Genomic DNA, 9,503 nt, shown 5'->3' on the forward strand with positions numbered 1-9,503 from the left:
ACCCAGATGTGGTAGCCTTCACCATTAAACACTGGTGGTGGTGCTGGAGAGAAACCAAATGAGAAAATTGTTTTTAAGAATTGAAAAGAGAAAGGTCCACTAAGAAATCAGCTCTTGATACCAATTGTTGGAACTGAGAAAACAAAATGTGAAACTTTGACAAAAACTTATGCAAGAAGCATCAATGTCTTGCTGATCAAATAAGAAAATTGGCTAGAGTTTTGTGAACAGAAGAATTGCTTAAGTACAACCAAAATGAAGAAGAAATTTGAAAGATTTTCATTACATTGAATAAAGGCATAATGCCATTACATATACCAAGCATTTAGCAGGTCAAAAAGAAGCAAATGTTACCTAAACATATACCTAACTCCACTAAGTAGCATAGAAAATTGATAACATAACTTGTAAACTTGGTAAAGCTGATTTATCAATCTATCAGCACCTAATTACAGCAAATATATCAACAAATTAGTTCATATCTAAGTAACAAAACATCCATTTGAAAGTAACAAATAGCAGCATGATCTTCTGTAGCAACTTGTATGGCTCGGGCAGCTTGGTCTGCTTCATGTTCTGCATGGAAGCCAACTTCAACAGTTACCTCTTTTCAACGTCTGGTTGGTTACTCCACCTAGTTCCAATGAGCCTACCTTTGCATTGGTGAAAGAGAAAAGATCATTTGCATCGTTGACGATGAGGCATTCCTCCATGGAGCCACTGCAGGAGAGGAAGCTGGAGCTGTTGTTGCTTTTTGGAGCCAAAAATGCCAATGCTTCATTGTTACTGAATAAAACAAGCATGGCCATCCCCACCAAGGTTGCTATACGTTGGACACCATCCATCTTTACACTGCTTCCCATTCATTTTCTCTTTGATGATTGTTCTATCAGTAGTTTAATTTTCTCACTTGACAGGGAATGAAATTTCCAGTTGTTTTGGGATCATAGATGTTTGACCCATATATAGAAAATAAATGCATTTATCTCTAAAAAGTAAAAAAATTAAATTCCTAAAAATAAAAATATAAAAACTAAACTCCAAATTTATAAAATTATAATGAGATATTTTATTTAAAAACATCACTCATAGTATATAAAGTGGTGAAATAGTGCATCTAAAATAACTTATCCATCAATAACACATTACAAGGTCAATGATTAAAATAAGACTGATTGTCGTGGATCAAACCAATGGTATTTATGTATTTAGCAAAGTGCTTGATATAACACATGACTAGTTGTTATTGATCAATCATGTATACCACAATAGCTTTTGGTACAAGCAATAATCAATTAAGGTAATCTATAATACAATTTAAGTATTTGGTTGTAATTTTTTCTTTTAAGTATCAAGTCGTCAAAAATGTATAATTTATTCAATTTATATATTAAGTCTACGATAGCAGCCACAACTAAACGAAGATGCTTAAAACTTTATAGTTTTTTCTATAATTATTTGAGTCAAGAATTTGGTGTTCCTTTTACCATACTCCTATGCAAATTAATCGTCCAAATCAAGAATTTCTATCTTCAAAAATCACTGCCGAACCTACACCAGGTACGTCCCTTTCACTTCTATTCACCTTTATATCCTAGCATGGATTCGACCACTCACATGCATAAGTGACCCATGCTTTGTATTTATACTTTTTCTATGCACATGGTTCTTCAAAGAATGGCTTGGACTATGCAGAAAAATCGAGGACATATAATCGGTTTCTTGGGAATAATGATTTATTTCATCTTCTAATTTAAAATAAAAAATATTTCAAATTTTATTTAATTTTTTATTTTTAACTTTTAAATTTGTATTATTTATTAAATTATCTTAACATAGATAGAGAAGTTAATGCTTGTTAACTTTGTTGACATGAAATCCATGTGAATTGTAATGTGAATACTGTGTTAGCAATTATTTAATTTTCAAAATTTAAAATTTTAAAAATATAAAATTTTTTAAAATTTAAAAGTTATTAAAAATATAAAATTAATTAATTGCTAACGTGACATTCACGTGGATTACTATATTAGCAAAGTTAACAAACATTAATTTTCTCATCCATTATCAATATAGATCGATTTTACATTTACATATTACTGCACAAATAATTATATTTATCTAATACTGAAAATAAATTGATCTGTTTAATTTTAAATGTATATATTTGAATCAAAATCAAAATTTTATGTCCACAATCAAAGCTTCATGTATATGATTACACAAAATCAAAATTCATTAACAAATTTCACTTTAGATCAAAGTTTATATATAATTTTGAAATTTATCCTTATATGTAAAAATTGATTTTTATGCCTCATTTTGCAAGAATATTAATATTGTAATACATTTGTTATGTCATATTTGGTAGAAGTAGGGGTGACAATAGGGCCTAGTCTCCCTAAAATGGTAATTTGTGTTCGGTTCCTTTAAATTATGTAATTTTATATGTCGATTTATGATAAAAATACATTTTGTCCCTTCAAAATTATAAAATTTGATTTAATCCTTTTAAAAATGTAAAATAATAAGTTAATATAATAGTAAATTTGTATTTTAAATCTCAAAAAATTGTAATTCAATCATGGCCCTCCAAAAATTTCTAACTTCATTGTTTAGTAGAAGTATTATAATTTAACACAAATTTTAATACATCAATAATAAAACAATACATTGTTTGCTAACAAAAAATTTAAGGCCCTCTTAATACTTATCAATAGATAAGTATGCATTATCAATCAAGTATAAGTTTAATTGCATCTATTTGACATAAGTTCGAAATCTATTACTTCTATTCCTCACCCTCAATATTGTATAAAAAATTTATTGCAAGAAGTTGCTTATTTTTTTACTAATATCACAAAACATGAGGATTACCTTAAATAGAAAAATATTCAAGCAAGGTTTATTTATGGCCAACAAGTTTAGGAGTACAGCAACATGCAAGTCGGGGATTAGACATTTTCCCAAAGTTGTATATAAATATTAGTTAGTTAAAAAAGTGACTTTAATTGGTAAAATTAGCAAAACAGGTTTTTAGCGGCACTTTTTTGGTCTTGCTTATAAATGCCTCTAAAATAATTTATGGCGTTTTGATAAGCGCCGCAAAAAAACATCGCTATATATAACGCCGCTAAATTTTGCAGTGTTTATGTGGGAAAATGTCGCTATAGAACATGACCTTTACGGCGCTTCTCATAAAACGCCGCTAAAGAACATGTTCTTTAAAGGCATTTGTGGAAAAAGCGTTTTTATAGGTCATGTGTTTTAGCGGCGTTTTTAATAAAAGCACTGATAAAGGTTATGTTCTTTAGCAGCATTTGTGGGAAACACCACTAACTTTAGTAGATTTTACCAAATCATTTTAATTCAGATAGAACTTGACTTTTCAACATAGTATCCTGTAACATCAAATCCAACCAAAAACTTCAAATCTAAATGATACAATCACGGAAGAAATATGTATATGATCTAAATTAATAAATGAAATAACAAAATATATTATATTCAAAAGTTATATTGTTAAGATATTCTCACAATAAGAAAACAAAAGTGTAAGATGCCAGATTCTGCGATTATTGAAACATTTTCCTCATATTTTGAACTTATAGCTGGAGTTCATCATATTTTCTTTGAGCCTTTGCTTCTCTCGATGCTGCCTCGGCTTTAAGTTGAGCAATTTGCTTGCTCGCTCACTTGCACAATGAGATATGTAAGATATTATGCCTTAATTCAAATCAAACATGGATTTATCTCAAAAAAAAATGTTGTATTATATTAAAAATGTAAGTAATACGACGTACGTACAAATTCAATCAAGGAGAGCTTAAAATGGAGAAGCAATTCAAATGAGCCTATCGAATACTTCTTTTGTAGGGATCTAATTCATTGTTTCAATAAAAAATATAATAAATAAATGATAAGATACATACAGTCTTCATTCCCCTTTACAAGTATTTCAGTTGGGCTTACAAATATGGGCTCCATAATTCTCCCAAAACTTAATTAAGTTTTACTCTAATTAATAAAAGTAAATCTCACAATGTAGAAAAATAGAAAAAAGCAATGCAACCATAAACTGAATAAAGAAAATACTTAAAATCTTTCTCCTATGTTGAATATTAAAATATTAAAGAATGATTTTAATTAATCAAAATTTATATCAATTTAAAATATTTTAAAATTTATATAAATACCTTTTCTCATTTCTAAAATTTAAATTTGGAACATTTCAAGTGTAACAACTAACTAATTTATCATTTCTATTTTAATTATTTTAATTTCATTTTCATATATATATATATATATATATATATGCATTAAATCTTAATTTATTATTAAATTTCTAAATGAAATTTGCGAACACGCATGTTATTGAACTAGATTAATCAGCTGAATTATAAATGAAAAGTTCAACCGATGAGAATTGAGAAACCAGTTATAACAAAAACTTTGATTATTTCACTAAATTTTAGTTATTTTTTATCTTTGAGTTATTTTGTAACTATAATTTTATTTATAAGAAATTCTTATGAAATTTGTAATTATTATTAAAATTTGAAACATTTTAAATGGTTGAATAAGAAATATTTAATTGGTCAAATATTTTGACAGAAAATCATGGTTGAAGAACAAATTAATCAGAATTAAAATGATTTGAATGTGATGAAAAAATATGATTGGTGATTGTCATCTTCTTAACTCAATATAGTATCCAAGTAATGAACTTAACCTTGACCAGACCTAGGATTTTAAGCAACCCCAAATGACTAAAAGCTGGGTTTGACATTTCAAAATCTGAAAAAGAGCATGCAATTTACCTGCCACACAACAATATGAATTTTTAAAAATGTAAAATCCCCCAACTCATCAATAAATTTTCATGAAATTCACAGTCCTCCAACTGCAAATCTAAAATTGGAGAATATTCAAACCTCTTCTAATTTATTGTAATAGCAAAGGAATTTCTCACATGATAAAATATTAGTTTAAAGCTATTAATCATATTTATTGTACAACACAAGGAAAAATTGGTCCATAACATTTGTATCTAGAAATCATATGCTTAAGGTTGGAATCATATCAATGAAACAAAATGAAGAAGTTAACTGCTTCTTTTATATATGTGCTTGGCAAACTATTTGAAATATTTGTGTAAAGTAACAATAATTTTTTTTTCAAATTTTGGCTACTCAAATAACAAAATAAGTGCAGAGCTCTTTTTGTATTAGTTACTACAAAATAAGTGCAAACTTCACTGGCATACTTCACTAAACCAGCAAACAGCGTAAAAAAGGATAGTCCAACATCAATGTAATCTTTACCCCCACGCAGTCAGCAAATCACCATTTTTCCCCTCATTCAAAGAAACCCAAATTTCCTTACTGTCATTTTGTCAAACATTCACATGCATAACCCGGGCCCCGCAAACATAGACAACTTCGTTTGCCTATTCAACAATAACTGCAGTTATTTGCTTAAAGATCAGACCTTCAAATAAGGCAACTAATTTTTTTTAAAAAAAGTAAGAAACAGGAATTAACAACTAAGATAGATTTTAAAAAATCATTTACAAAATTTAACAACCCAATAACATTATCTGAAATTTAAAAAAGATATAAAAATAAAATGAAATAAAAAATTACCAGAATTTTTTGGTTTCGGCGAAGAGAACGGTGATGAGAAATTTTTTGTTGCTGTTTCTAATGAAGAATTTATACAGAGGAGAAAAATGTTAGGATTTAAAAGATGAGAAAATAAATTAACAAACAAACAAAATGAAAAATATAAAAACTTACATGGCGATGAAGCAGAGGACTGTCGATGGCAATGCAACAAACATTGGGGAAAAAAGGAGGGGATTTGGGGAAAAAGTTAGGGATTTCGAGGAGGAGAACTGATTTGGGTAAAAGAAGTTGGGAAAAAAGAAAGGGATTTGGCAAAAAGCTTAGGGATTATGGGGAGGGTAACTGATTTGGGGAAAAGAAATTGGGAAAAAAAGGAAGGGATTAGAGGAAAAACTTGGGGATTTTAGGGAGGGGAATTGATTTGGGGAAAAGAAATTGGGGAAGAAAGAAAGGGATTTGGGAAAAGAACGTAGGGATTTCGGGAAAACTAATTTGGGGAAAAATTAGGGGACTTTGGGGCTAACAAAATGCCGCCGTTTCAATCAAATTTAATAAATATTCATGGCATTTATGAAAAAATGCCACTATTGCTTACCTTTTGCGGCGTTTATGAGAAAATGTCGCTATAGTTCTAACCTTTTGTCGCGTCCATGAGAAAAATGCCACTGTTGTTCTAACTTTTTACGGCGTTTATGAGAAAACACCACTTATGCTTTACCTTTTGCGGCGTTTTTCAATTTGCGCCACTAATGTATAACCTTTGTGGCGTTTTCGATCCAAACGCCGCTAAAAGCTTAATTTCCTATAGTGAACATAGTCTACGTAAAAATGAGCGGTACTTGTTTTATAAATAGAAAATGTGGTCATAATAGTCTTTGGAACTGTGGTCACACTTTCAATTATAAAATTAAAAGCGTGAAAATGTAAATAAAAAAAATTGGGATTGTTTACACAATTAGATCCCAGTCTATGTTAGCGGGGTCTTGTCTAAAGTAATGATCCATTATCTTTCTCATAGTACAACCAATGATTTAAGTCTTAACATCAATCTAACTCACCAGTTTAGTGATCTCACTATTGTGCAAAGACTAAATCACTCTCCCACTAAGCTTCCTCCTCGAAAGATTAGTTTTGCAATACAAGAGATTCTTTTGATTGCTTACAAAAATAAAATACACATAAAATATTCCTAACTTAAACAAATTTGTTCTCTCTCAATCTCTCTGTTTCTCTTTAACCTAGACAAAACTTATATTTATATAATATTTAAGTGTTGCTTACATAAGAGTCAATAGTCTAATCACTTTTCTATAAAGTAATGATAAAAATCAATATAAGATAATAATTCCATAAGAGTCTTGATGTAATTTAATGTCTTCATAAATAGAAAGTGATTTTACTTGTTTCATAAGCAACCAAACTTGATCCGCAAGAACCAATCTTTAAATATTCAATTTGAACTTAATTAGTATTCATGTTTTGGGTTTTAACTTGTCTAAATATCTTCAAAACGGATAACTCAATACTTTTATTTTAAAATTTACAAACTCTAAAAATTGACAAATACCACAACAAAACAATACTTGAAATTATGGTCATTGTTTCAATCACAGAAACAACCACCAAAATTTTACTTGTCTTCAAATGTTTCAACAATCTATATATATTTGTACATTATAGATAGCATTTTACTCATTAAAGTATTATGCAGTTTTCTTTTCAATATCTCTCATTTGTTCACCATCATTATTATACACAAGTATCTAGGCCACAACGTAGATCCTATCAAAATTATTTTACATACACCTCTTAAAATTAAGGTAAGGGTTTTTTTTTTTTTTTTGGAATTCTTCCTCCTTTAACTCTTCAAGTTTGATTGATGTAATCAATTCCATACCTAACACAAGTTTAACAATCAAGGATAGCACCTTTTACTTCTCACTGTTAATTCACCATATCAACCTACACCAAGCACGTCCCTTTCACTTTTATCCAACTTTATGACCAAACATGGAATCGACCCCTCAAATGCATAATTGACGTCCATGTTTTTTTTATTACACTTTTCCTATATATTACGGAAAAGAATGGCTTGGTGTATTCAAAAAAGGAGAGAGAGTTGGCAACTTGGCATCCCCTGACAAGCATCTATAACTTATTATTACACTTTTCCTAGATGCTACTGTAAAAGAATGGCTTGGTCTTTTCAGAAAATGAGAGAGAGTTGGCAACTTGACATCCCCACACAAGCATCTATATATATAGAAAGAGTATACATAAGACACTGTAGATATGAGACCTTAGATTTTAAACAGCTAGCTTTTTCTTTTTTGGCATGGACGGTGGGTGAGAAAGAAAGAGTACAAAGTAATGAGAAAAAGGAAGAAATTTTTTTTTCTTTGGTTTTGTATTATTTATTAAGGGGTTAATTTACTATGTGGCACTTATATTTGGTTTGAATGTTCTATTTGGTATTTGAGATTGTTATCTCAATTTGGTACTTGAGGTTGGTTTTCATGTTTAATTTGAGACCTGAATTATTTCAAATTGATACTTGATTTTTTTGTCCCCTATAAGTACCTAAATTTGATTTCAATGTTCAATTTCGTACATAATTTTCCTTTGTCCCAATTAAGTACCTGTGTTTTTCTTATTAGAGAACACATGTCAAATATTTATTGGACCTCATAATATTGTTTAATTTAAATATCAAATTGAACATTGAAACCAAACTTAGATACCACAATGTGACAAATGATATATTAAATCTTTATTAAATATTTAAAATATTTTAGATTTATTGTTATGAACATATAACTTTTTATGCATTGATAATTCACATTTTTTTGACATATTCATTTCATTCTGTGTGTTTTATTATTCACTTAATGTTGTGTTTACGTCATGCATTAATTATTGGAATAAAGTTATAGTTATTCTCTGATAAATTCTCACAGTTAGGTTTTAAAATTTTTTTATTCATATTAGTCTCAAAATTTGACAGTTTTTTCTAATTTGATCATTGAACTTGAATTCCACTAAGTTGTGTCATGTCATAACTTGATTATATTTTTATATTTTTACTGTTTGGATTATATATATTTAAAATTTGCAAGTGTTGACATCATATAATCTTAGAGTATCGTGTCATTGCATCTTAACAAAATTTAATTTCAAGAATCAAAATGAAAAACAACTATAAAATTTTGGAACTAATACTGAAAAAAAGTTTAGGCACCAGATTGAAAAATATTACCAATTTAATGCGTTCAATTTAGAGAAAAATCAGAAGTGTTGATGTTATTTAAACAATTTATCTTAATATTATTTAATTGTTCTAATTTTAATATTAACTTATGTTATTTAAATAGTGTTTTAAATCCATCCTATTGTATTTTTCGATCTCAATTTAACTTATATCTAAAACCGTTAGTTATCATTCAAATTTAATTTAATTTAATAAAATATTAAAATATAAAAAGATTTAAATAGCCTTTATTTATTATAATTAAAATTATACTTTTTAATTAATTAATTGAATCCTGGTGTAGCGGGATTATACATCTAGTACATAACAATAAAACCTAGCAAAAAACAGTGTAGATACGAAAAGTGGTCCGTGCTAGGACATAATCTCGATTTATATTTTAGTTCATAAGTTTGGGATAATTTGTAAGTGAGCAGATTAAAATGGCAATGACAGCAGTGGGGATATTATTGGATTATATACATTTTTAATTTGTGTGAATGCTTCTTGTGGGTGAGGAAAAATTGTGAACGAAATTACCATATAAAAGAATCCAATAGAAGTGAGTCAAATGTTCCAATGCAAAATGTAATGGCCCTTTCTTGCCTGCGCCCGAAAGCAAATATAAC

At 28.7% G+C, this 9,503-nt stretch overlaps 1 long non-coding RNA gene across 1 annotated transcript; it reads right to left on the reverse strand.

Annotated features, from left to right (window-relative positions):
* Positions 1 to 5,096: 5,096 nt before the first annotated feature.
* On the reverse strand, positions 5,097 to 6,442 carry LOC108484070 (uncharacterized). Its single transcript, XR_001871196.2, has 3 exons — positions 5,799 to 6,442; positions 5,646 to 5,702; positions 5,097 to 5,463 (listed from the first exon to the last, which is right to left on the reverse strand). It is a non-coding gene; the product is annotated as an uncharacterized LOC108484070 (long non-coding RNA).
* Between the last annotated feature and the right edge of the window lie 3,061 nt (positions 6,443 to 9,503).

The sequence above is a fragment of the Gossypium arboreum genome, chromosome 7 (genome assembly GCF_025698485.1).
Source record: "Gossypium arboreum isolate Shixiya-1 chromosome 7, ASM2569848v2, whole genome shotgun sequence".
Classification (NCBI taxonomy): domain Eukaryota; kingdom Viridiplantae; phylum Streptophyta; class Magnoliopsida; order Malvales; family Malvaceae; genus Gossypium; species Gossypium arboreum.